The 8,922-nt window shown below is 40.1% G+C and overlaps 1 long non-coding RNA gene across 2 annotated transcripts in view; it reads left to right on the top strand.

The window, feature by feature from the left end:
• LOC308099778 overlaps positions 1–7,344 on the top strand; it is a 19,320-nt gene extending 11,976 nt beyond the window's left edge. For both annotated transcript variants that reach the window (XR_013934385.1, XR_013934386.1), the window contains 2 exons: positions 4,884–5,022; positions 6,334–7,344. This is a non-coding gene — a long non-coding RNA (uncharacterized lncRNA). The remainder of the gene's footprint in view (positions 1–4,883; positions 5,023–6,333) is intronic.
• The last annotated feature ends 1,578 nt before the right edge of the window (positions 7,345–8,922 follow it).

The raw sequence follows: 8,922 nt of genomic DNA, 5'->3' as shown, positions 1-8,922 counted from the left end.
CTACAAGTAGTGCTATAACTTCATCCAGGCTGAAGTTGTCTGTTGAAGATCATACACTTTTGCCTTCTGTCATGAACCAAGCCCCTGTTTCACTAACACTAAGATCACTCGTTCACAAACCATTTACCAATAGAGAAATTGTATGTCTCCTCGAAACCGAAACCAGTGAAAGCAGCCGATCTACAAGCTCACAAAACGTTGCTATCTGAAAAGTTGTGAGATTGTAGATCGGATATTTTCACAATGAAGTACGTCATACATTGAAAAAACATACTCTCAAATAAGCATTTCATGTTATCTTTACCGTTTGCATATGTATTCATTGATACAGTCATGTTTTTTGCAATTCAACTTAAATGAGTCTGCATCAAGTGAGGCTTGAACCGGCAACCTTGCGGTCGTGAGGCACTCGCTTAAGGGAGAAGCCATTGGACCAACAGACAAGAACCTGTGAAAAAGGAGATCACACAGATGATACAGTTTCACGCAAATAGCTGAAAAATCCTGGGTTTAAGTGTTTTTCAAACTGCTCAAAATTGCAGACAATCTAAGGGCGGAGCTTACTGGTTAACGTGATACATGTGTTCCTCATGAGTCAAGGCACATGTGTAAGCAGGTTTAATGGCTGTCGGCCAAACGAGGCATGACTTTTGCCTGTTTAAAGTTTGCATTTAAAAAAAATCGCTATAGCGCCCCCCTTTGACCAATTGGAGTAAGATTGGTTTCAGTGATATTTGGAATGACCCTCAACATTACCGCAAAGTTTCAAAGAAATGTGAGTCTGCATGTATGTGTTAGGGGCAGATGAATAATTGTCATAAAACTGCAATATTCATTGGCTCATTAAAGCTTCATTTTTTCACTTATGGAAAATCTTTGCTGCTTGTTTGTCGGCATAGGTCCAAAGTTCATGTGTAAAACGTTTCGTGCAGATTACTAAAAAATCCCAGGAGGAGATAGGTTTTAACTGTTTTTCATATAATTCAAAATGGTGGGAGATCTAAAGGTCAGAGGTCAAAAGTCAGAGTGTGAAAGTTGTTCATCATGAGTAGACGCATGTGTGTATTGAAGTTTCATGGCTGTAGGTCAAACAGGGCATGAGTTGTACCTGTTCAAAGTTGGCATTTTGCTATAGCGCCACCTTTTGACGAAAGATTGTGAGAATTATTTCTTGATAGTTTTTCATGACCATCTACCATATGGCCAAGTTTCGTAAAAAGCGTATGCACGGTTCAGCCAGAACTGCGAAAAGTGGCAGAAGAAAAAAGAGGGCAACATTAAAACAGGTCCAGAGCTGAGCTCTGGCCCCGTAATGACCCACCTACCAGAGCCAGATAGACAGAGTGAGAGAAACAGACAGCTCAACCTATTGCCATTGACAGGAATCAAACTCTCAACCTTCAGACTCACAGGCTGAGACACTACCTGTAGTGCTATAGCTTCATCCAGGCTGAAGTTGTCTGTTGAAGATCATAAACTTTTGCCTTCTGTCATGAACCAAGCCCCTGTTTCACTAACACTAAGATCACTCGTTCACAAAACATTTACCAATAGAGAAATTGTATGTCTCCTCGAAACCGAAACCAGTGAAAGCAGCCGATCTACAAGCTCACAAAACGTTGCTATCTGAAAAGTTGTGAGATTGTAGATCGGCTATTTTCACAATGAAGTACGTCATACATTGAAAAAACATACTCTCAAATAAGCATTTCATGTTATCTTTACCGTTTGCACATGTATTCATTGATACAGTCATGTTTTTTGCAATTTAACTTAAATGAGTCTGCATCATGTGAGGCTTGAACTGGCAACCTTCAGGTTGTGAGGCACGCGTTTAAGGGAGAAGCCATTGGACCAACAGACAAAAACCTGTGAAAAAGGAGATCGCTCAGATTATACAGTTTCACGCAAATAGCTGGAAAATCCTGGGTTTAAGTGTTTTTCAAACTGCTCAAAATTGCGGACAATCTAAGGGCGGAGCTTACTGGTCAACGTGATACATGTGTTCCTCATGAGTCAAGGCACATGTGTAAGCAGGTTTAATGGCTGTCGGCCAAACGAGACATGACTTTTGCCTGGTTAAAGTTTGCATTTTCAAAAAATCGCTATAGCGCCCCCCTTTGACCAATTGGAGTAAGATTGGTTTCAGTGATATTTGAAATGACCCTCAACATTACCGCAAAGTTTCAAAGAAATGTGAGTCTGCATGTATGTGTTAGGGGCAGATGAATAATTGTCATAAAACTGCAATATTCATTGGCTCATTAAAGCTTCATTTTTTCACTTATGGAAAATCTTTTGCACATGTTTTTCGGCATAGGTTCAAAGTTCATGTGTAAAACGTTTCGTGCAGATTACTAAAAAATCCCAGGAGGAGATAGGTTTTAACTGTTTTTCATATTATTCAAAATGGTGGGAGATCTAAAGGTCAGAGGTCAAAAGTCAGAGTGTGAAAGTTGTTGATCATGAGTAGACGCATATGTATATTGAAGTTTCATGGCTGTAGGTCAAACAGGGCATGAGTTGTACCTGTTCAAAGTTGGCATTTTCAATTGAGTGCTATAGCGCCACCTTTTGACGAAAGATTGTGAGAATTATTTCTTGATAGTTTTTCATGACCATCTACCATATGGCCAAGTTTCGTAAAAAGCGTATGCCAAAAGTGGGAGAAGAAAAAAGAGGGGAACATTAAAACAGGTCCAGAGCTGAGAGCTCTGGCCCCGTAATAATAATTCAAAGTGCAACATCAATAAATTGGTCATCGAGAGCTTTATGAGAACACTTATTTTCCAGTCCAATATTCTATTCTGCAGTGGTTTTCAAACCTTTTGTACCCAAGCCACACCAATGGGCAAGTCAAAATCTCAAGCCACACCTGTATTCATAGCAATAAATAGCAGATCTAGAAGCTTTTACTGAACTTGTAGATCAGCTTTTTTTTCTTTTATGCCATTTATGACCATTTGTGAAACTAAATAAATAAAAATAAGGGATGCCAGGGCATGACCCCCCAAAATAATATTTATTATTATTTGAACTGGGGACCACCATTTTGTTTGACTGCACTGGTTCCACAAATAAATGTTGTGAAAATAGCAGATCTACAAGCTAACCCTCTCTTCTTCTTTCTCTCTTCCTCTCCTCTGTCTGTCTGTCTGTCTGTCTGTCTGTCTCTCTCACACAGTGAGATTTCTCTAACATTTGCAACCAAATAGAACAGATTCGATAATCTATGCAGTGGTTCTCAACCTTTTCAGGCTGTGACCCCCCAAAATAATCATATTTGAAATGGGGACCACCATTTTGTTTGACAGGTTCCACAGATAAACATTGTGAAAATAGCAGATCTACAAGCTAGCCCTCTCTTCTTCTTCCTCTCTTCCTCTTGTCTGTCTGTCTGTCTGTCTGTCTGTCTGTCTGTCTGTCTGTCTGTCTGTCTGTCTGTCTGTCTGTCTGTCTCTCTCTCTCTCTCTCTCTCTCTCACACACAGTGAGATGTCTCTAACATTTGCAACCAAATAGACCTCATTCGATAATCTATGCAGTGGTTCTCAACCTTTTCAGGCTGTGACCCCCCAAAATAATCATATTTGAACTGGGGACCCCATTTTGTTTGACTTGGTTCCACAGATAAATATTGTGAAAATAGCAGGTACACAGTGCCAATGTTGCAGGCTATGGCTTCAAGAACATTTGTCCCTACAAGTATAGGACTCCTGGTGGTAGCCTTTTCTAGTGTTTGTCAATGTATTGTGTGATCTGTCTATGTATTGTGTGTGTGTGTGTGTGTGTGTATTTATGTTATGTTTTGTGATTTTTTTGTATCCTGATGGCTGCTTGGTACAAAATGAATTTCCGCAAGGACAATAAAGTATATCTATCTACAAGCTCACAACGAGGCGTTGAGATCCCAACCCACAGGTTGAACTCCACTAGGGCGGTCACGTGACTGCACATTCCACGCCAGGTTGTGAGAGAGAAATAAGCAACCAGGTCTATGAAAACAAGCCCAAAAAACAAAGTGATATGTACTATTTGTACCGTGTAACTTACTAAATTGACTAATAGTCCACAAATCACATAGCAATTCAAGTCTAGTGGGGAAATAGCCGATCCACAACACAAACCCAGAGGTTGTGAGCACGACGATCCTAACACGGGAGAGACTCACTGTATGTGTGTGAGCTGCTCGGATTAAATTTACGGTTTGATCTCGGACCCCCTGATTGACGTTATATCGCGGCTTTAGTGTTTTGTAATAATGTGTTTTGTGTGATCACGTGTCCAGATTTTTTCCAACTTCTATGTAATTTACATGAAAGAGATTAACCCACAATGTGCCTGAGGGGGTAATCTAACATGGACCATTAAAAAGACCCTAGCCCGTAGAACTACGGGCTCTGCGCTTAAGAGGTGGATTTATCGGCCCGTAGAACTACGGGCTTGGCAGTCAATGTGATAAAGAGAACTGCCATAGTAGCTTGGAGGGAATTCGGACGAAATCATCAAGATCGTGCACTTGGTGACAAGTTTTTGATTTTTGGCATGGTGTTAGGTATGGGCATAAGGTTTCCAAAAAACATCAGAAGCAAGTTGGGATCGCCCCCTAGTGGTCTGTTTGCAATGAATCCAATATTAGATAGGTATGGTTGAAACCCCAAATAATTGATGGAAGAGATTTTTCAATGGATTCTGTTACTATTGGTATGCTAAATGACATACAAAAAAATTAGGAAGATCAAACTTCTAGAAACGCATACTTTTCAAGTTGGCGTCCACGATGGCTGGCAGGAGCTTAACATGCTTATCCACCGCATATTATTTTATGTGAAAAGTGTAATGTTATGTGTAGTTGGATGTCTAAACTAGTGTTGTGCTTGTCAGGTGGTGTGTGACACGTTCTGCTCTTGGTTTCGGACTGGGAGGAGGAGAAGCTAAACCACCCGGACCAGGTAGTGGACCAATCGGCTGATTCGTAGCAGCTGACCAACGTTCAACATACCAAGATGTCCTTCATACCGAGGTGAGTTGTCCCTCATACCGAGTTGTCCCTCATACCGAGTTGTCCCTCATACCGAGTTGTCCAAAACCGAGTTTAAAAAAAATAATAATAATAAATAAAAACATAAAATAAAATAAAAGCTGCAACGTTAAAGTAATAAACTCATTAATGCATTACTAACTACAATCCATTCCAATAGTAAGCTGTTCCTATAATGACGAATAGGTTTTCACCATTTTAGTCTGAGTTTAGCTTCAAAGTGATAGGAATAAAGCCCTAATAATATTTATAATTGGTCCCATCGTTGTATTTATTTTAAACCTCAGTGGTGCTCATTGAACTGACATAATATATGCAGACATAACTATAACTACTATATATTGTATAAACAATAAATGTAGACACAATTAACATCAACGTACCAGTGGTAACAATTGCTATGCATCCCATGTCTATAATGCATTATATACATACTTGGAATGCCTTATACTCTGCTTATAAAAGTGTGAAATTATAGTTTTAAGTGTTAATAAATCCTCATGACAATAATCATTACACATTACAAAGCATAATAATGACTGGTGAGTTCAAATAAATAATTCAAGTAATACTTCATAATTGCTGACACGTTTTGGCAAGGATCATACTTTATTATAATTCTCAAAGTTGTAATACATTATAATAATTGTAAAAGGTATTATAATCACTATTACAATGCATTATAGTGTGACTGTCACTGTAAGTGGTAATTGATAAAAAGTTATTGCATTCCTGAACGTGCAAGCATAAATGTTTTGTATGATTTCAAACTTTTTAGAATTTTGTTTTACTTTACTCGAAGCACCCAGTCTTCAGACTCCACTTGAGCCTGTAGCACTTGCCGTAGAACTTGACCACTATGCAGCCTGATATTATACTGTTTAGACTGATGATAGGTTATTGGCTTACCTATGATCCTAGATTACTGAGGCACTACACTGTCTCTATGCATTTGATGTATGTGTTTACCTTGCTTACTGTAAATGTAAATCACTCTGGATTAAGTTGTAAATTGATTGGGGAAAAAAACGCCAAATGGATGAGACCCAAAGGCTTGTTTCCATTCAACACTCAAACAGCTGGATAAACAACAATGCAAAACATAAAATTTCAATATTTACAGTTAACAGTTTAACCTAATAAGTGCATATAATTATACTGTTAGAAGCAATTATACAATATTATAATGCATTATGATTAGGCCTTTGTTTATAATGTATCATATACATTGGATGCATAGCAAGTGTTACTCTAGAAGTCTCATTGTGCATTGATCATTTTTGTCTTTTTCAGGTTTGAAGAGTTGGAAATTACAGGAGAAATGGTTCGAGTTATTGTCGAGCGGCTGGATCTACTTCAATACTGTGAACTTGCCCTTATGCTGATTGTGAATCGCTCAGATTCCTGTGCAAAATGGGCAAAAGTTTTAGAAGGGTTTTTAAAGGAACCAATCCAAATTCTGAAGAAGCCTAAAGACCCCATGTTACCAGAGGTCTTCACCAAAATCAGGCAAGAGTTACGGCTACGTAAATCTGTCTTAGTGGAAATCAATCTTCCATCAGGGAAACTTAGACAGCATGTGTTTTGTATTGAGCACCGTGGGAACATTATTTGTGAAGCACGCATTCTGCATAGTTGGCAAGGTATCCACAATTTTCGGGCGGAAAAATATATACCTTTAGACGACATGGTAGAGCTTATGAAACAGCTGGTATCTTTGGATTGGGAGACTGATAGAGAAAAGCTAGAAAGTGTGTTTCTTGAACTTTTTCCAAATGCTGAGAAGCGCCTTAAAGAAGCCCAAGATTGTCCAGGGAAAGTTACTATTGTAGTGATACGAAGTGGCGAGCCAAAACAACCACAAGACGAAAGAGAGAAAGTTGCCCAGCTCCTCAGTAAGATATCAGGTTGCTTTTCGAGCACGCCAGGCGCAGAAGATTGGGAGCCAGTTTCATCCTCATGGTGGCGGCCAGTCCAAACTGTAGAAGGAAAAAGTGTAGTTGTGGGGTTTTGGGATGGTTTCATTGGTTGGATGTGTGCCTTGATTAGTACCAAAAACAAAGCCATTACTGAGTATATGCATTCGTGGCAAAGTAAAGATCCCTTAACTGATTATCTGCGATCATGGCAATGTGAAGATCTCATTGCAGAGTACCGGGAATTTGCTGTACAAGTCGTTGCTGTGTATCCGGAATCAGGTCATAGTGAAGAAGCGATAATAGCGAGCTACAAATTCTTTGGATGGCACGAAATCGAGCAGAATAACCAAGTGGTGAAAATACAACGACCGAAAAAGGCAGAGGAGTTGCAGGGAGCGTATGAGGAGAAGCTAAACGATAGGCCACCTAATATGGAGGTAGAGCAGTGGGATCAGACCTGCAAGGCACACCTGAAGGTGGTGTTGATAGAAATGTATCCTTTATTCAGAACAATAATGAAAATGGCCGATCACCTACGTGAGAACAGGAGTTCTGAGGAGGAGGGGCAGAAAGAAGAGAAGGATGAGGGAGAGAGAGAGAAGGAGGAGGGGGGGAGGAAGAAGGGGAGGAGAAAGAAGGAGGAAGGAGAGGAGGAGAAGGAAGTGAAGGGGGAGGATGAGGAAGGAGAGGAAGAAGAGAAGGGGGAGGAAGAGGGGTAGGGGGAGGAAGAGGAGGAGGAGGAAGAAGAGGAAGGAGAGGAGGAGAAGGAAGAGGAGAGGGAGGATGGAGAGGAGAGGAGAGGGAGGATGAGGAGGAAGGGGAGGAGGAGACTGTTTTTTAGTTTTCACAACATTAATTGTCAGACTCCCTTTGCCTTCCGAGGCAACTGGACACTGGCCATGTTCTTGTATTATACTTTATTTTATTATCTTTTTTCATTAAATGACTTTCTTTCATTTTTATCATTTATTAATTACGCTATTGCCATCTGTTGTATCAAATAAATCTACTAAAATACGTTTATTGTAGTTGCAAATCCCTTCATTCTCTCACGAGGAAAACATTTAATTTATATTATACTGATTGGAGAGAATCACCACTAGTGTCATTGTGTCATGATGGACTCTATGCTGTATGGAAACTCCTTGAATACGCTTCAACTTTTAAACTAGATGTTGCAAATCGTCTCTGTCGGTTGGAAACCTCAAATGTCCAAAACTGTTACTTTTCAGGATTCAAATACAAAAATATCAAAAGTCTACAAGCTCAAAACACGTCGCTTCACGCCACATTTAGAGCTTGCAGATCTGCTACTTTTGATACTTTTGTGTGACGCTGTAGTGTGATCAAGGCATTGATTTACGGAGAAAAAAAAAGGTTTCTGCCCAATAACAGCGAAATATGAATCAATATTGAACAACTGTATGTTTATTTTTTTTGTACAGTGTTTGTGTTGGATTTTACAGGTGGAAACACCAGAGGTCCAAATGGACCCTTACAGGCCTGTGTGTGTGTAAACGGAACCAGATGGACCTGTGGGTCCATCTGGTTCAATTGCACACTCTCAAAGTGAAATTAGCACTGAGGATTTTACAGTGTAGATTGGGCACCCAGTATAGAAACATGTTATACAGCTGAATCATGTCAGATAATCTGAACTATTAATGTCTCAAGTGGCCCATGATGATGCAACAGACCTGAAAGACAGGTTCCAGGGGGAAGTGAGATGTAAAACATGGAAGAGAGGAGGATCAGGGATGTTTTTAGAGGTGTGAGGGGTCGTGTCCCAAATGACCCTCAGCAGAGTGATGTCATCTGTAAGCAGCCCCCCCCCACACACACAAACACGCACGCACGCACGCACACACACACACACACACACACACACACACACACACACACACACACACACACACACACACACACACACACACACACACACACACACACACACACACACACA

Source organism: Gymnoscopelus braueri, assembly GCF_963280865.1.
Source record: "Gymnoscopelus braueri genome assembly, chromosome: 14".
In the NCBI taxonomy this organism is placed as follows: Eukaryota; Metazoa; Chordata; class Actinopteri; order Myctophiformes; family Myctophidae; genus Gymnoscopelus; species Gymnoscopelus braueri.
This window is presented reverse-complemented; position numbering and strand designations above follow the sequence as displayed.